The sequence below is a fragment of the Osmerus eperlanus genome, chromosome 8, assembly GCF_963692335.1.
Source record: "Osmerus eperlanus chromosome 8, fOsmEpe2.1, whole genome shotgun sequence".
NCBI lineage: Eukaryota > Metazoa > Chordata > Actinopteri > Osmeriformes > Osmeridae > Osmerus > Osmerus eperlanus.
The window spans coordinates 19,608,695-19,629,217 of NC_085025.1; the positions used below are offsets into that span (position 1 = coordinate 19,608,695).

Here is a 20,523-nt window from a genome sequence, read left to right on the forward strand (position 1 = left end):
GAACATTTATAAACTTCTGAAATCCTTACCTGATGCTCTGATTGAGTTGAAGAGGAGCTCCAAGTGATCCTGGCTGAACCGATACATGCAGATGTATCGCTGACATTGTAGCAGCTCAGGACACATCAACATCAGGGTGTCAATATTGATAACGAACCCCATGACAGACAGGTGCCTTCAAAAGAAACAATATGATTGTCAATATGATCCTGGCTAACCAAAATACCTCCAAAGAGCACCAAGTAATTTTGCTCATTGAAAGTTGTAAATGGACGTTTCCATTTTCCACGTGTATGAACTGAAAAACACTGAGCATAAATGAATTTCAACAGAAACAAAACAGCAGACAGCAAAAAGATCAGAACAAGAGAACAGAGCATCATATGAACGGAAGTGTCGCAATTTAAAAGACCTCTTTGATCGATGAAGAGGTGTTCCATCCATCAGCAACAAACTGAGCAAGTATTCCCTGCCTCTCGACAAGAGTTCTTTACTCTTTGTCCAGTTCAAAGAACTCAGGGGAGCTTTGAATCTTTTGGCACAGGGATTGCGGCTGTTCATTACATCAAAGAGGCTGTCAATCATCTAAAAGGAAATGTTTTGAAAATAAAAAGAATTCATGATTTGTAGCATGGGCAGGACACTTTGATAAGAAACGATGTTTGAATGTAGTCTTACCTCAATGAATTCAGCCGTTGCCTGACAGAGTGTGAAGCGTGGATAGCCAAGGTCCCTCAGTGTTCGCAGAGCTACTGTCACAGAGCGACTCAGCGTCTGTGCAGCCAGGTACACCTTCATTTTCTGTGAGTCAAAATGGACATGCTTGTCGGTGACCCTGTTGGCAGCATGCAGTCTGTTTTTGGTTTGCACATCATTCAAGTGAACAATGTAGCTCCAGTTTATGAGGCCAGTGGTGCTTCGTATTGGACTGTACGCCTGTAACATGTTTCGTGCCAGCTTTAACATATGGCAAGCGTCCATCATTACAAACACCCTCTCACCAGTCACTGGATGTGGGAAAAATGTTTGTAAAGGCTCACAAGGGTCTGCCTTTAGCTGGCACCCAAGCTGATTACACATGCTGATATTGGAGGCATGCCCATCCATTGTCACACACATGACTCTTATTTCACGCTCATGCAGTGCCTCCAACGCATGAACCAGCAGGACCTTCTGTGTGTCAGGGGACACAGACCTGGTGAGGTAATAGGCAATTGGAGCCTTCCAATGACCTTGTAGGCCAACCACCATTAACACGAGGGCCTCAGTGGCAACATCAGTCTCATTTATGCCATCCCCCATATCCACAAATCCAGACATCTTCTGGGTATGCGGATTATACTGGACATGCTTTTTGATGGCCATGGCATCCAACATGAGCGCCACACGTCCATATTTGACTGGATCTGCCTCTTGTTTTTTCCTCAACATGTCCAACATCATCATGTTGAGGCCAGGCTTGGCATCCACAGAACTCATCCACCTTTATCAAATGAAAAAGTAGTTATATAATGTATTTGAACCAGTAATTTTAAAAAGTGCAATTAAATGACATGACAAATACCTTTGCAATGTATGTGGTAGGTGAATGTGGAGAGACTCTCTCAGATAGGCGTAAGCTTTTGGACCATGTAGGTGGAGAGTGAGGGCAAACTCCTTCTGGTCTTTGCTGTACTCATGGCCCTGTTTTGACAGGAGGCCTATTGGAAGATCTGAAATTCAGTTAGCACAAACTAATTGGTAAGTGCCCTTAAAATAATAAGTAAACTTTTTGGTACCTAGAATGTACATGCAGGAAATCCAGTTACAAGGTGCGTATTTGAACTCATGATGTTGCAGTTGTTTTCTTGTTACTCTTCTGCCTTAGATACTACTCTGTTGGGTACACCCCTAAGATATACATGAAGTTCAAAGTTTAATTTTACCTGAGTAAAAATCAAGCCTTTCTTTAAGCTCTTCATTTATGAGGTTCTTCCCCCTGAGATCCTCCAGAAGACCATGCAACGTTTTTTTTTGCCCTCCGTTCTCGTACCTTTGTTTTCCTCATATCTCGCTCCAGACTCTCCACCCTAGCCAAGGCTTTACTGAATTTAGTCTTCAGACCAGTGGGAGATGCAGGCATTGCATACAGATGTTCCTAATAGAAAGAATGATGAAAATGTTTTGAGTAATGTTTATATCACATCACTCACAATCACAGATGCTTGATGCATAGCTAGTACAAATACTCACATTCACAACATTAGGTAGAGGTTCAGGCTCTTGCAGACAACAGTCCACTGACAGGCTCTCTTCAGCCTTCCTTGAGGCTTGTGTTGTCTTGGTTGCCACTTGCTGAAATGGAAGGAAAAATACTTAAAAACAACTTGAACAGGTTTAAGTATCTCACAGTGTACTATACATTACATATTTGATTCCTAAACATAAAAAAATAAAAAATAAACATTTTCACTAAAGCGTGACATTGACTTGCTCTCAAATCCTTACAGCCTAGTGATAGACCTACTCTTTGGAAAATGAAGACTGTTGGCTTAGCTCCATCTCTAATCCTGACAATCTGACCTGTCCTGTCAATGTCCTCCTGCTTAAAGTGCTCACTGCAGAGCACGGAGTAGTCACTGGCTGAAAAATGTTCCCTTCTAACAGCAAATTCCCATTGCCTCTTCAACTCCTTCTCTTTGGGAAACCTTCAAAGTGTGAAAAATGTTAGCTACAGTAGCCAGCTAACTACAGTCATATTCATAATATCAGTCGCCCAGCCGAAACACACAGCAGGGATTCAAGTTTTCCCGTTGCAAACCATATATGCTATATAATTAACGACATCCAAGTAACAGTAGATATATGTATGTATATATATATAGCCTATATTTTTTGTTAGGCCAATATTGTCTTCTTTTGACAAATGTTAGAATAACGTAACGTTAGGCTTGGCTCCCCATGTCTATTAGCTAATAGTCTGACTCTGGTAGCCAACTAACTGTCAGTTAGCTCTCAACATCGATCATGTTATAATGGCAAAATACAACCAGAAACAATTGTTCAGACTTACTTGTGAAAGGTTATTCCACGAATTCTTGTCGTTATTGTTCTGCTGTTTGTACAGCCCCAAGCTGCACAACACTGAGGCATCTTGACTTCATGAGTTTACGAATGTAGCAAAAATGTAACTCTACAGAGTAACGGTTTTGTCAGTGAGTTGAGTTTGTTTGTCTTTCTTTCTTTTTAAATTACCGGTCTCGCGAAATGACAGTTAAAGTTCAGATTCATAAAATGACATGAGAACACATCAAGAAGTGCACGAACCATAACTGAAACACTGTAGAACCATGAAATACCAACTTATTGCCATGTATCTTTTCCCGAAACTCCCATCCAGACACATTGTAACAAAAAAAATATTACCTTCCCAAGATGGCGGCGAGTTGACACGCAAGCCAAGGACCAATGGGGCGTCTATGTATATATGTTTTAACACCGGTCTGCCAAATGTATTCGTTTTGATTCAACGATGAGGCTGCCTCTTGCAGGGGAAATGAGAAGACATCTATTTCATTCTACACTTCACTCGTATTTTCAGTTGTAAATGAGCAGCAAAAAAAAAATGCTTTTAAATCTATTTAATCTTTATAAATAATAAGTATGCATTTTCATATAAAATATACAGAAATCAGTTGTAAAAATGTCATTCAAAAACGGATCCCTGTGCAACCGACGCAAGCAAGCACACCCTACAATTTCCCCAGAAATTGTACCCTCTCTAGTTATTATTTTTATTCTTTTTGCCCCCCTAAAACTCAGTCAATATTTGGCCTACATAGACAACCTAGGTGTCAAAAGTTTCGTCTTGGTAGCGATTGAGTTGCTTCTATTGGGATTTACGTTCCGTTGCATGGTTTAGGTGGAAATTAAGTTTTTGTGGCGAAAAGTGAAGCTAACGGTGGCTAACTTGCTAGCCACAGTCAATGACGCTACTTACGTCACTAACGTCACGAAAACTCGCGTGACTACCTCTAGCAGAACATTAGTTTAGCAGCTTGTTAACTTCTGGGAGATAGCTAAGCTAACTGCTTTACTGCAAGGCAGCTGCAGAAACGCCACAAGCAAAGAGACAAACTTTGTCAATCTGTTCATGAAAATAATTAATTTCAGCCTAAACCGTACAACGGAACGTTAAATCCAATTCAACCAACGCAATCGCTACCAAGACGAACACAGCAGTAGTCTAGTCTGTACTACTACTGTACCGTAGTAGTACAATTTACCGGGGCAGCTTCTCCACACAGGGCTATATCGCATTTTGCGTTGTTACTGACAATGATCGCTACCAGTGAGCTTTTTATGAATGAGCGATTTTCCACTAAATAAATGTCAAGCTTATTTACGTTTTGGGGGGCATATTTTCAGTTAGCAGATGGTACTGTTTGAATCGCGATTCCATCTTCTACTGCCGGGTAACGTCGTAGAATAATCTTCAAAGGGGGTTCTTTATTAATGAATGAATGCAATGAGTAGGCTAAATGCATGAAAATATCACGAGAAGGGAAAAACTTAAAAGGACGTTTAGGGAAAAACTTAAAAGGACGTTTAAGTCATAGAGATTAGGTCAATTTGTACACCGGTCTGCCAAATGTATTCGTTTTGATTCAACGATGAGGCTGCCTCTTGCCTCTTGGGGAAATGAGAAGACATCCATTTCATTCTACACTTCACTCGTATTTTCAGTTGTAAATGAGCAGCAAAAAAAAATGCTTTTAAATCTATGTCATCTTTATAAATAATAAGTATGCATTTTTATATAAAATACAGAAATATCAGTTGTAAAAATGTCATTAAAAAAACGGACCCCTGTCCAACCGACGCAAGCAAGCACACCCTACAATTTCCCCAGAAATTGTAGCCTCTCTAGTTATTGTGAGAATGCTGTTAAGCATTCTCACTATTGTTTTCCTGTTTCTCTTTATTATTATTATTATTATATCAACTTCTTAGTTCTTCCGCCGTTTTTTGGCCTTTAACTAGTTCTGCATACTTTCACCGATTCCTACAATTTATGTATCAAAACGTTCAGCTCCTTCTCGTTAGCTATCACAGCTGCGCCATCACCGTGGCAACCAAACAAACAAGCACCAGGAAAGCAAAAGGAACACGTTTTTGAAACTGCAGGTAGAGTCGTATTTCTGACTGCACAGACATATAAAGAATATCTCTGGTTTCGGCAGAGTCTTGGGTCTCGGAAAATATCCTTATATTTTGGATTGGACGTATAGTTTTGCGTCTAGGTCAACTTGTTTGAGGTGTGGATGCTAGGTAAATGTTCGTTTTTCTCTCTGCCTAGCTCGTTAGCTATCACAGCTGCGCCATCACCGTGGCAACCAAACAAACAAGCACCAGGAAAGCAAAAGGAACACGTTTTTGAAACTGCAGGTAGAGTCATATTTCTGACTGCACAGACATATAAAGAATATCTCTGGTTTCGGCAGAGTCTTGGGTCTTGGAAAATATCCTTATATTTTGGATTGGACGTACAGTTTTGCGTCTAGGTTATCTTGTTTGAGGTGTGGATTCTAGCTACATTTCTCTTATTCTCTACCCTCAGCGCGTTAGCAATCATAGCTGCACCATCACCGTAACGACATACACGCACCACTCAGTCTCTCACACAGGTGATTGGTACGTTTACTTGACCATGAGAAACACGATTACTAGCAATTGTCGGTTTATGCCAATAATACGATTACTCCGTTTACATGTGTAATTAGTTATGCGATTACTCAATAAACACGTCTACATGATTCTTTTTTATTAATCGTTGTATGCTCCAAGGACAAAACTTGCACCATCATCCTTCTGCAACAAAGTGTCGCCGTGTCTTCCTGTATCGGCTCTACTGCTGTATGTTTCATTCCATCAACACATTGAATCCTACTAAGAAAGCCGAGTAAACGCACTCAATGGTAGGCTACATCTGCTACTGCTATTACTATCCCAACTATAATTTCAGCTGTTAAAACGATAATATTCTTGTTCCGACTAGCTAGCCTACTTCTTCTGTTTAACAGTTCAGCTTTCAGCTTCTCCCGCATTGTAGGCTATTTTAGCTCTTAGCTTTGTTAAGATGATGCAGATGATGCAGTTCAGCTTCCACACTGCCTCTTTTGTGTCACTCACACATTTTTGAAATTCATTTCAGCTTGCGGGTATTTTCTCATTTCTCACTTTTATACTTTTTAAAATATAAAGGTTTTTGTGCAAATGATTCTCCCTTTAAAAGTAATGGTAAATCCTTTCAAATCATTGTTGGAATGCTGCTCCAGCCCCTTTCAAAAATACCTTTCGGTTGCTTTGAAGCTTCAGCTTATAACTTTCTACTAAATTTTCACTATTTTCAGCTTTTTTAGCATGGTCAGCTATCCCCATTCAGGTTTTCAGCATTCTCACTGCTGTTTCGCAGGAACAGCCTTTTTCTAGTTTTTATTTCTTTTTGCCCCCCTAAAACTCAGTCAATATTTGGCCTACATAGACAACGTAGGTGTCAAAAGTTTCGTCTTGGTAGCGATTGAGTTGCTTGTATTGGGATTTACGTTCCGTTGCACGGTTTAAGTAGAAATTACGTTTTTGTGTCGAAAGGTGAAGCTAACGGTGGCTAACTTGCTAACCACAGTCAATGACGCCATTACGTCACTAACGTCACGAAAACTCGCGTGACTACCTCTAGCAGAATATTAGTTTAGCAGCTCGTTAACTTCTGGGAGATAGCTAGGCTAACTATAGCTTTACTGCAAGGCAGCTGCAGAAACGCCACAAGCAAAGAGGCCAGGTGATAACTATTTACTAATTTTACTTTGTGATATGACACACAATTGTGATGTGTAATGTACAATATAAGCTGATATTATTAAGGAAGTACATCTACTTTTGGAAACAGTAGTCTACTATTTCACTGAAGTATTAGCATCGTGACATTAGCCTGTGTTGCCCGGGCAACACATACTACAGTGGTCTATGATGTAGCGTTATCTGTTTTCAATCGTTAAAATAAACATTCCTCACAAATACATTTTCGTTGTAGGGTTTATTCTGACATTAGTAAACGATTTGTTGGTGAAAAAACCATTACCTGTGGTTTCAAACCAGTGTAGCTCACTGCAACGCTGTAGCTTACGTGAGACACACTACAAAAACATCTAGCTTACACAACTGTATGAAGTCAAACGGCGACAGAACATGTTCGGCACTCCCCTTACTTAAATCAAAAGTCTATCTAACTACTAACCTGAACTTCATTGCCACAGCCTAAACGTTGTCAATCTGTTCATGAAAATAATTAATTTCAGCTTAAACCGTACAACGGAACGTTAAATCCAATTCAACCAACGCAATCGCTACCAAGACGAGTAGTACTGTACTGTAGTAGTACAATTTACCGGGCAGCTTCTCCACACAGGGCTATATCGCATTTTGCGTTGTTACTGACAATGATCGCTACCAGTGAGCTTTTTATGAATGAGCGATTTTCCACTAAATAAATGTCAAGCTTATTTACGTTTTGGGGGGCATATTTTCAGTTAGCAGATGGTACTGTTTGAATCGCGATTCCATCTTCTACTGCCGGGTAACGTCGTAGAATAATCTTCAAAGGGGGTTCTTTATTAATGAATGAATGCAATATGAGTAGGCTAAATGCCTGAAAATATCACGAGAAGGGAAAACTTAAAAGGACGTTTAAGTCATAGAGATTAGGTCCATTTTTACACCGGTCTGCCAAATGTATTCGTTTTGATTCAGCTATGAGGCTGCCTCTTGCAGGGGAAATGAGAAGACATCATATTTCATTCTACACTTCACTCGTATTTTGAGTTGTAAATAAGCAGCAAAAAAAATATGCTTTTAAATCTATGTAATCTTTATAAATAATAAGTAGGCCCTATGCATTTTTATATAAAATATACAGACCCCTGTGCAACCGATGCAAGCAAGCACACCCTACAATTTCCCCAGAAATTGTACCCTCTCTAGTTACGTTTGTCATGCCATGATCATAATATGCGTTCATTACAAAAATGAACACATTATTTGGTTAAATCTGCTTTAAAATAACGGAAATAAACTCTACAAACAACCGTCATGTATGTGTGCAACCATTTGTAAAACTTGCTACAATAAAGGCAGGCAACTGTACATGATCAAATCCTGTACATTATCAAGTCCTTTCTCCTTGTTCTCATTCAGCTCAGGTAAATCAGCGATTTGCTGATGTTCCCTTTTGTGCTCGTCCCCTGTTCGTATCCGCGAGCACATTTGCAGGCAACTTTTCTGGACGTGAGAAAATAAATGGGGTGCTAGTTTACCCATTTCGGATTGGTTTCAAACTTAGAAAAAATCTGGAAAAAATATTATATGAAAAAGCTAATAGTATGACCCAGGTTCGAGAATCAAACAAAAATTATTGGGGGAGGTAGTTTTGTAAATGTTGATTGGAGTTAATATAATAAAAACGACCGGAAGAGCCGGGTGCCTACATCCACCGCGGCCGTTGCTTCAAGCCGAGGGGCGAGGGGTGGGGGTCTGGTCTGAGATCTAAATTTTGCGGCGTGACAATAGGTGTGTTCGACTTCATGCAGCACCGGCGGCGCCAACAGCCGGCTGCCTTGAAGTTGAGAATGCCATTGGCTGCTTCAAGTCAGCCGGGCTGCTGCAGGCGACGCCGGCGCTGCATGAAGTCGAACGCACATAAAAAAGGTACAGACCAGATCCAAAAAAGGTGGAGCCACCTTTGGCTCCACTTTTTCAAAACCGACTGTTTTACAGCTACATTTTTTTATTGTGAGATTTGCATAGGAAAGATGTGTCAATGTAATTTGAGGTTCACTGTATGTCCATTTTACCCACTGAACTGTCGTTATTCAACTATGACAAGGTAAACTCGGTTTTGCAGTCAATGATTCCAATGAAATTTGTGCAATGATGAATACATGTGCAATTCATGGCAACGCCTCATCACTTACTGCAAAAAAGACAAATATTAAACACTGAATAGAATTATGCAGATAGTTTTTTTTTTTTTTACTTGGTTAATTTTGGTAAGCCTTAAAAACAAAGGAAATTCAAATAACCGCCACAACCCCAACGTTTTTTCAGTACACAGTCATTAGATTTTTCTTCTGAGGCTTTTCACAAACCATAACTCACCACATGAAACAGTTTTTTTGTTTGTAATAAAGTATATTCCTAACGTGTCCGATTTACTGCAAATACAATTTGCAAATGGGTACACAAATGTACCCACTGACCAGCCTAGCACAGATAAGATTAGAGCACAGTATACTGTAGAATATGTCGACTGTATACCCAATGCAAACACACACTGACCTCCTCTCACTCAACATACAACGACCCCCTCCCCCAACACACACACATACTTAACACGTTGCCCAAGCCTGCCCTGTCACATAATGGCATGGAGAAGGGAAGAGCAGGATGGGCAGATAACAACTGGGCACAGATGAAGGGTGAGAAGTAAAGAGGGACGTTGAGCAAAGGGAGGAACATCCTTTCAGCAACTCTTGGCTCTTTTTTAGCTTGTTGCCTAGTTTATCTTGAGACTATTTATGGCTGGCTGCTAAGAACAATTTTTTGGGTAATTAACATAACATGGGTGCAATATGGAATGTAAAGAGCAAACAGACAGAAAGATAACCGCGCACACACTCTCACATACACACAATATTATGTGCACACACTGCACAGATGACAGTGTTTGCTATTTTCAAAAAGAAAATTCTATAGCCCTGTCTGGCTGTCTACTATAGTGTCTACTTGTTGTATAGCTGTGCCTGGGGATAGGGGAGAGCTGCAGTCTCCATCTATCTGGCTGCACTACAGTAGTTACCCTCGATCAGTTCATAACCACATGCTGGGTCTGAGGCTGGGACTGGAGCTCGGGCTGAGGCTGGGATGAGCTGGGGAGTGAGGGTAAGGCTGAGACTGGGACGAGCTGGTGCTTGCATTAAGCAAGGGGAATCAAAGCCGTGCACAGAATAAACAAAGTGAGTCTAAAAAAAGGGAGTAATTAAAAAGTTAGAAAAGCCAGAAAGAGTATTTGGAGACATGAATTATATAGTGAGTTAGAATACAGTGCAATGCTACTAGACAAACTACATCACACACACAGGGAAAGAGAGCAGCAAATAATGTTAATTCAGACACCAACATACACACTTTTCCCCACAGAGACACAGTTTTGTGGGCAGAAACACACATATACAAAGACACAAGAAACAGACCCACTTGGACACAAATGCACACACTCTCTTTTTACATACACTAACTAGAGCACCAATCCCCTGATGTGTCTGTGACAGTAATGAGGCAGAAAGGTTGGGCTGAGAGCATGGCAAATCACACTTATGTGGGGAAAAAAACATTATGTCACCACAGACACTAATCTGGTTGGGCTAAGCCATAGAGCAATTTGGTCCAATTATATGGCAACAAGGAGTTTAAGGTGGTTAAAATAACGAATTAACAGTGCTGGAGGAAGTCCTGGTAAGCTAACCAGACACATGCAGCCAATGACACGCTAACCTACACCAGCTTCTTGACTGATGATCCCCAAGGCTGAACTCAAATTCTGAGCACAAACTCAAATTAGGGCAAGTCTGGAGAGACTGCTGCTGTGGTGCTGGCCGCTGGAGGGTCCCTTGCAGCTGTCACAGTGAGTGTATGGGGTGTGAAATACATATTTTCTTCAGGGTTACTCAAGAATACTAATCATGATTTTAGAGTAGTGGACAAAGAAACATGCCTCTTCTGTTCACATAAATGATTAGTATCACTTAAAAGATGGATTGTGTAACAGTGACAATAAATGCAGGTGAGTTGTGATCAGAGAGAATCCTCCATATCATGACCTATCAATCAGTATTCCCTTTGATTATGCCAGGTACAGATTTCTGTTCCTCTCTTCTTCACCCATTTATACATTCAAGTCAGATTTTCTTCCTCAGTCTAATTTACACTGATTGGCTCATGAAAGCCTCAATCAGAGAAATTATTTTTAATGTGATGCGAGCATGAGAGAGTGTGTTTTCTGAATACGTTTAATGACAAGCCAAAATCCCTTCTTGATTTTTGGAGGAAGTGTTGTTGGCGGTCGGCGGCGTTCAGTCTGTGGCTCTATAGTTGTGTGGCTCGGAAAGCTAATGAGAGTGTCGTCACCCCCAGGGAAGGAGCATCTGATTCCCTCGCCTCTTCACGGGTGTATCTAACCGTCATTTACCACTGGCGATTCCGCAGGAAACTGTTGCTCTAATAAAAAGGGAGAGAGGCAAAGGGAAAGGGCAGGGGTGTGCGGAACAGACGGTCTCCCTACCCTACATAAGCAAATTGACTATAAATCCAATCCCCTGGTGCGCGGGCGGGAGAGAGAGAGAGAGTCAACCAGTTAGAGAGGCAGAGAAGAGAGAGGCCATATCCGGGAAAGAAGCAAATAGGAAAGAAACGCCAATTAGACCGGCAATAGCGGCCCGTAACCGTAGAGCGATATAGGCAAGGCATAACACGTCGGTTTTACAACTCGCAAATTCGCGGGTTCCTCTCCTGGCTTTTACATATGCAGGTTGCTGAAATGGATTTCCTTTAACGTAATTTACGGCTAAATCAATCGGACTGGGTTTTAGCCACATCTGTGTGCCTCTCGGCGGATTAAAAGCTGTTTCCAGAGCCGGCCGAGGAATAGGGAAATTCCGCTCCCTGGACACCAACTAATCATAGAGGTAAGCCTAACCGCTGAATACAGTTGTTGCAGATCAACAGCTATTCTTTTTTTGGCTTCATTCTGATTTGTTCTGCTAATTAGAAAGTGTATTGTGGTGAAGATCTATATGCATATTGCTTCGTAGAAATTAGTACTAGGTCAAACATCTACAAAGGCGATGATTTGCTATAGGTCAATGGGTTGATTAGAAATATCTATATAGGTGTCGAGACTCGTCTTGCTGAATCCGATCGCTGCAGTAACCGAGGCTACAGTATAAACCTGCCGTTGCGCTTCCAAGTTTACTGTTAGATATTACATTCCCCCCATCTCACACTTTCAGCTCGGATATTGAGTTAGTGATTCTTGTATAGCCTTTGTCCGTATGACGTGCGTATTTGTTTGATGGTAAATGCACCCTGTAGTGGCCATGTATATACGTGTGCCTCCGTTGGGGGATTAGAAAAAAACTGTCCTCCGTTCATTTAAGGCAGCTATTTATTCTGAGGAGTCAGCGCGTGTCCACTCAGCAGCAGCTCGTGCCTCAGTCTGCATAGGAAATTAGCTAGTGTTGGGGTTCGAAATGTTATCTCTGCAAGTCCAGAGGAGTCCCTCCCCAAAATCTGTATTTGACCAGAGGTGCGCTGAGCTCACATTATTTTTGATATTACAGTAATTAGTTTAAAAAACAAAGCCGGATACCAGAAACATTCACTACTCAAAATGTACAGTTCCTTCCAGCCCACAGGACAGTTGTCCATCTGTTTTTCATGACATTTGACCCCATGATGCACCTTGTGATACTCCCATGATGCTGGATACAATGGAATTTGGGGACCCCATAACCTTGTGTGCCTCATTCACATTTACATATCTCTGATGTATTTTTAATCAAATATATTTTATAAATATACCATCCATTTCTCTTTGATTGTCTGCTTTGATTGGCTGCTAAAGACTAAAATGTTCCCACATTTTAGTCTTTAGCAGCCCTTTATAACATGAATGAACCCATATTAGTGTAGTAAGAAGTCAAATCATTTGTTCCAAAGGCTTCCCTGCATCCTTGAGAATCAAACTTGAGAATCTCTGTTATTAACCTTGGGTTGTTATTTGTTTTGTCAAATAATCTGCTGAAATGTAATTGGAAAATAGATAAATGGATAAATAATAATTGAAATATGTCACCCACAGAGTGTGGACACAATGACATGTCTCACTCAATGCTTTTATAAACTTTAAAATGAAATATCATGGCCAAGGGGCACGGGAGACTGACAGGGTGGTTTCCTCATGGATTGTATGAAATGCATAAAACTTGTTTGACTCAAAATGCTTTTATCTAGAGAGAATCATTTCTATACCATTATTGGTACAGTGCCTTAGGCAATCTCTTTACTAAACAGACTGTGATGTAACTCGATGGTTACTTTTGGTTACTATCAGACATACTGTAGGCATGTATGACACCTGGCAGGATGAAAAGTGTTCATTACAAATATTGCAGGTCCAGTGATTTACCATCACTTACTCTATTATGGGTTATGTTCTCTCATGCCTGGAACTTGCATTTATGAGTCTCTTAAAAATTACAGGGGCATGCGAGAAAAATGCTTCTAAATCTAGCATTGCTATAAATACAGGGCAGGTTGATCATCAGAGAGCAGGGTAAGTCAGAGAAGCCCCCCATCCAACCAATCCACACACACACACACATCCTTCTCAGTGCCTTCCTCCTTCCCCATCTCCTCTGCGTAGTCAATTCACTCGGAATGATCTAATGAAATCTATCCCAATGCCAATGGCTGTCACAGAAAATCTTGAACGGCAATGAGCCACATTTACAAAGCGTCAAGAGAGTACATCCAGAATGCTTACTCCTTCACGCCACCTTTCATTTTGAACATCTTGTTTGTTTGGGTGGTTACGGAGAGATGTGTGGCTGGGATATAGTTTTATGTTTGGGCTGTGTTTTGCTATCATTATCTGAAACCCACAGTTTTTGTGGCATCTAGGGCAGTAAGTGGGATTGGCTCAACTCATCTGTTCTCTCTACCACTGCTTTTCTGCTCCACAGACAGCGTGCTTCGGAGAGCTATAATCTCCCTGACATAATGGCGTCCACTCCAATCAATATAGCCAAATGGCACACAGAATCAATAACTACCGTAATGTACAATAGTGTGGTGGAGGCAAAGGGGGGAAAGGGCCATGGGCTACAGACTCAGTTTAGCTTTTGGACTCCTTTGGAAAATATACTTCTTAATTCTGTACCAAAATATCAAACTTATTAATGAAGCATGTTTTAGAGATCGTGGTATCATAGAGAATACACAAATGTTACTACAGAGAGGTAAGGGAACATCCAGCTCAGCTTTTCAGTTTGCTAAATGTGCCGACACACACTTCCATTCTCTCTGTCATTCAGAAGAATCCCCCCCCCCCCCCATACACAGCCACACGAGTGGAGGCTGCAGTGAAATATTGGAGACCTTGCAGCCCTCCAGGCATGCAGTTATCAGAGATACAAAACTGATGGGAAATCAATCAGCTCAAGTGGTGTGCCCTGCCTTGTGTGGAGGGGAGAGGACCTTCCCTCTCTCTCTCTCAGGCATCCACTGTTCTGTTCTCTATACTGTGCCTTATGCCCTACTATTAGCCCTCTTGCCTCTGTAATTGGCTTATGACTTATGTTGTTGGCTTCATGACATGACTATAGAATTGTATACCTCCACTATGTCTGCTATTTCATATAATAACACATCTTGTATAGCTCAATACTGTGATTCATTTATACCTGCCCAGTAGCTGCTTAATGTATTTTTATGGCTGATTCTTTGGTAGCTCTCTACCTTACCCAGGGCCTGGTGTGCTGTGTCCAGGGGTTAGGGAAGGAAGGAGAGGAATTAGAACTGAGGAATATTCACAGACAGAGCATGGTAGGTTTGCTGGTGATCTGGTGGCTAATAGTGGCTTTAGACATTACCATACCACTTAATTCCATGGTGGTAGTTTCATTTACGATACGCTTTGGAATGATGCATTTACCAGTGTCTCAGTGTGTGTGTGTGTGTGTGTGTGTGTGTGTTTGTGTGTGTGTGTCTTAACGTTTGTGTTCATGTCTGCTGTGCATCCATGTGCAAGTCTGCTCACGTGTGTGTGACGAGCAAGGCGCCGCATTGCCACAGCTTCTTAATGCCAACAGACAGGCTACATGCATAACATAACATAATATTCATACTTATATGTGTCTGCTCAGTTTCCTGTCATGCCTGGGAGTGTGTGTGTGCGCTGGCCGTGGGTCCTGGTGGTTGGTGTGCTGGGATAGAAGCAGAGGAGGACAGGTGACCCAGGGTGTGTGCATGGGGAGGGGGTGGGGGGTACTGACAGCTGGCTGCCAGCAGCAGGCTCCTCTGGGGGTGAGGAAGGGGCCAGGCCGTCTGGTGTGCCCCTTCTTGCCATGCCGTTTAAGACGCAAGACGAATGTAGATCTCACAGTGAGGACGTCAGCAAATGGGCTTAGCCTGGTTTGTAAATGTTCTGTGTGTGTGTGTGTGTCTGTGTGTTGAACTGGATGATGGAACAGAGTTGCTGTGTGTAAAATAGGGAGAGTGGTTATGGTACAAGTAAGCCTGTACTAAGACTGAGTTATATTATGCTTAAATTACATTGTAAATCGAATGGGATATTTGATTTATTTTTTCTTCATAATTTTTTTTTCATATGTATACAAGTCATGTTCCAAGAATGTTTAAGGAATGTGATTGGAGTGGCAGGAGAGGAGAATAATCTATTGTTTGTTCTGGCTCAGTGAGACTAAAAGACAGTTTGCTGGGCAAGTGTAGTTGTGTATAATTACACTGTGTGTTCTGGTGTAATTAAGTAAGGTCCACAGTGTCAGCACTTAGGCTGCCTTCTCCCTCTCTGTACAATGCTGTCAAAGGGGGCCAGCCTGATTTAATTACAGCACACACATACCTACACATACATGAGGACTCACACACACAAATATGCACACCTCTCAATCTCTCTCCCTTTTTCTCACACACACACCTATCCATGTCACACTCACACCTCTTGCCCTTTGTTGGTCACCTGCTGTCCTTCAACAACCCTGCATGATTTCTAGGCTGGGGTAGGGAAGAGGGGAAAGATGGACTGGATGGTAGAGGGGCTAAGGGGGGCAGCAAAAGGGAATTAACCCTGTTGTATGACACTCCCTGACCTGGTTGTAGAACATGATTGCCCATGGTCTGTCTCAGGCCAGTGAGCGCACTGCTGTCACAGCAACAATAAAGTACATTACAGCCCTGTGCGTTAGTCCTGTGTTTGAGATGGGCAGATGGAGAGAGTCAGGCTAAGCCAGGCTTACCAGGAATAGCGCTGGACTGGTTTGCATACTGGTTGTAAGGTTAGGTTTAACTGGGCTATGCTAAGCTAGTAAAGGCGGGGTGCTGGTGGACTGTAGTAGTTGCTGTGTTGGTTGCGAGGAGGAAATCAGTCTGCGCCACTTTGTTGTGGAGGCTCAGTAGCAGCAGCTGCTGCCTCTGGGCTATGGCTGTGTCATTGGAAACTCCAAAGGCCCTCCTCACTCTCTCTCGCTCTCTTTTTCTCTCTGACATCAGTCCTGTCAGGAATAAGATACACAAGGACACACAGGCTGCCACTAGTGCTGTACACTCACATGTACTTATTAACCTTTCACAAGTGGGGTCAGAGAGATTTGACAATACAAAATTGTGTATTTGTGTATATTTATGTTTGTGTGTGGACATGCATGTGGATGGCTATGTGTGGCTGTGTGCCTGTTTGTGTGTTTTCCACTTCAGTGAAGAGCATGTTTTCCTAGCTGTTACATGTTGTACTCCTAAACACAGCAAGGTACTAATAGGTGTTCTTAGAACAGAGCCCCATAGTAATTAGTTGAAAACCACAAAAAAACATCAATAAACAAAGATGAAACAACTTACACCTAGCCCATTCCAAAGACCTCATTTGGAGTTGAACACTATTTCCACTGGTGTAAGCTTATTTCAACCAAATTTGCACACTCAATTCTTGAAACACATCAACAAAGTGACAACATGTTCCAGTGCACCTTATAACTCATGTAGACCATTTATGTGGGTATTGAGTGAGACAGACCAGGGGTTGGTACTGGTCCATAGCTCACTACCAGTGTGTGGCGGGGCTGGGATCCACTGTTTAATCTGAGATCCAGGAAAAGAGGGCTGCGGCAGTTCGAAGCCAACATGGATGAAAACCCTCAGCGTAAGGCAAAACACACATCTATCCTACTCTAGCCAGTCTCTCTATATCTTTCTTTCTCCCCATCTTTCGTCTTTTTAGAAAAATGTCTCTTTCACTTTGCATCCCTGTCTGTTTCTCTCCCTCCCTTGCTTTTGCTCTTTATTTTGCATCTATCTCTGCTCTTAAAATGTTTACATATGCTGTAACTTTCCTAGATTAATCTACCACCAGACTAAAGGGGATTCTCCCAAAGCGCTTATTCTTCAAGTTCACTCGTCTCATATTAGGTGTGATCTCAGTTTTGAGCCTACATAGTGGAGCTGAACAAATTGTTTTGGTTCTTAACTTAGGTGACAAAGTTGTCAAAACAGATGAGGCAAGACTAAAGTTCTGGATTCATTAAGACAGACATGTAATACTGTATTGATGAGACCTGGGGTGTATTCCAGGTAGCGGGTTTAGTGAAAACTTTGAGTTGGTTAACCCTGAAAAGAGGCATACTCCGGGTTTTCCGTTCCAGAAAGAGAGGTAACGAAAACTTTTGGTCAGTGTCCATGGTAACTTACTCTGTGAACCTAACCTGCTCGCTTGCATGTTTTCCATGACAAACTGCGTTTCTACCTATCCCCTCCCACTTTCTGAGCCTGATAACGTTGGCAGACATGGGATATCCTTTCCTGGTTCAGACGACCAATCTCGAACAAATTTAATTCGCTTAGTTATACGCCGGGAGAGGATTTTAAGACTGCGATTCGATGTGCTTTAATTCCCTGATGAATACCTAAGTTAACGTTACCGTTTCCCATCACAATCTGTAATTACTGGAATGCTGCTTCAGCATTCCAAGTATTGTTCTTTGAATCTTTATTCAACTTCTTCATATTCTTATTCTTATTCTTCTATTTCTTCCGCGACACCTTTCAGCACCTTCAAATCTTCAGCTATTAAAACCGTTCTGCTATCAAAAAATTCAGCAGTTTCAGGCCATGGGTGCTATGACTTTTCAGCTTTGTACCTCTTATGCTTGAAATAATATAAATCAATATTCATAATATTTTTTACATGGTTTTCCAATTGAGTTTTTTTTCAAATCCTCTCAATCCTCATAAACTTCTTCAACTTTCAAATCCTTGTTCTTCCTCAATCCTTCAGCTACAGCCACCATTTAAACTTTAAAATGTTGAAAAAACCCTAATCTTTTTTTTATTTTTATTATTCAGCTTTTTGGTATATATTGAACTTATCACTGATTATATCACTAAATATCACTGATTATGTTTCATGAGTTTTTCAAACCGTTTCTGAGATTTACATGGGTGTGTATGTGAGAGTCTAAAGTGCTGACTGAAACGCTTACGGTACGTGTCCACTACGTCGTTTGTAGGCTGGGCTAGCGAGCTAGCAGTGGCACAGAACAGTCACGTAATGTGACGAGACTGAATTTAAAAGTAGGCTATAAAAACACACTAGGAACACTGACGACATCGGCAACCATGCACCATGCATTATTAGTTTAATGTAATCTTTAAATTCAGGCTCGTCACATTAGTAACTTTGTTCTGAACAGAACTGGGTGTGCAGACACATACGAAAAGTTTCCCCTCGATCTTGAAATTGTAAAACCTAGAAATTTTTGCTACGTTACAAGAAACCAATCCGATTGGCTAACGCTAGCGTTTTCACGCTCCTCATTTACATAAAGTTGAGAAAATCCAACTTGCAACGCTCCGCTCTGCTTGCCTTCCCAAAATGCCTTACGCGGGCGTCAACGCCTGGTTTAATTGAAAATGAATTGGAAGCCGACGCCCCGCGCCGCCCGCTCCGCTGCAGTGTGAACGCATCGTTACGGTACGTGTCCACTACTGTTTTAACGCTCTGCACCGCTTGCCTTCCCACAGTACACCACACTCGGGGGCGTGTTAGAAAAAGTTAATACAGAGTTGTAGTTCTCTAAGGTCACTGTTGTAGTCATGGCCAAGCGTGCAGACTTGGGTTCATGTACTCTAAATATCGATCAAAATACCACTTTTACACAACAGAAATACTGAATTTTTACTAGTGCAAGATTACAGTAGAATACATGTTACGCCACCGGTCACTCAACCAGTCATTTGTAGGCTGGGCTAGCAAGCTAGCAGTGGCACAGAACAGTCACGTAATGTGACGAAACTGAATATAAAAGTATAAAAACATACTAGGGACACTGACAACGTCGGCAACCCTGCACCATGCATTATTAGTTTAATGTAATCTTTAAATTCAGGCTTGTCACATTACGTAACTTTGTTCTGAACAGAACTGGGTGTGCAGACACATCCGATAAGTTTCTCCTCCATCTTGAAATTGTAAAACCTAGAAATGTTTACCATGAGCAACAGTTACTACGTTACAAGAAACCGATCCGATTGGCCAACGCTAGCGTTTTCACGCTCCTCATTTACATAAAGTTGAGAATCCAACTTGCAACGCTCCGCTCGCCTTCCCACAATGCAATACGCGAGCGTCAACGCCCGATTTCATTGAAAATGAATTGGAAGCCGACGCTCCGCGCTGCTCCGCTCCGCTGTAGTGGACACGCACCGTTAGAGTGGAGGTGAGCTTCGAAATCTGTTTCAAAGAGTATTTCTAGGGATGGGCGAACGATGCCTTGTTAAGCTTTGGTGGTTTCTTCCGGATTGTGCCGGCCCAAAGAGCCGAACTATCGGCGCATTGAAAGTGAACAGCGTCATCTAGCAGCCGTTTAAACTGGCTGAATGGGGCGTAGTGGTTGTCTCCGACAGTAGACTACCCTACGTTATTTAATATTTTAATTAAGGCTGAATTTGTTCATTTTTATCCGATATTAGTGATCACACATTAAAATGTTGTGATACATCTGGAGGCCGTTAGAATTATGTCATTTTCTCACAGTAAAAGTTAAAGAATATCTTCCGAGGTTCCCTGCACTGGGGCGCGAACTCAGGTATCTAGACTCGCATCATTATTACATTGGCGTACAACGCTTTAACCAGCTACACCACCGAAAAAGCCCGTTACTTGTCGATGCGGGTGGACGGACTTTATACGATACGGTTTTTATATCAATTAAACTAGATTACACTGATTTTTTCATATTCTTAACATTTGTGATATGTAGGCCTATTGTGAACTGGGGGACTTTATCAAGGACTTTTGACAAGAATCTGTGGCTTCGTTCCCTCTATGGCTCTGGTTCAGAAGAGCGGCAAAACTTTGAACCAGTTCGTGACGTTTGAAGCATTGAACTTCATCTATCACGTGGTTTCGTAATTTGATACAAGCTCCAAAACACTTTTTCGAAACTGTGCGTATTGGTTTTGCGACACAAGCATCGATGCGTCAGTGCCATACGTCCCATCCCTAAGTATTTCTAGTTTGCCAGCATTGCCACAATTTTCACTCTTCATGCTTCATGTTTGGATCAATAGATAGCTAATTTTGTGTTGGTCGTAGACAGTTGTCTGTGGAATTCAACAGACTTACACATTTGTTCAGAG

At 41.7% G+C, this 20,523-nt stretch overlaps 1 protein-coding gene across 1 annotated transcript in view; it reads left to right on the forward strand.

The window, feature by feature from the left end:
• Nucleotides 1-11,214: 11,214 nt before the first annotated feature.
• tmem121ab (transmembrane protein 121Ab) overlaps nt 11,215-20,523 on the forward strand; it is a 76,254-nt gene continuing 66,945 nt past the window's right edge. Inside the window, exon 1 of the mRNA XM_062468415.1 lies at nt 11,215-11,777. The gene's annotated coding sequence lies outside the window, so the exon portion shown is untranslated. The remainder of the gene's footprint in view (nt 11,778-20,523) is intronic.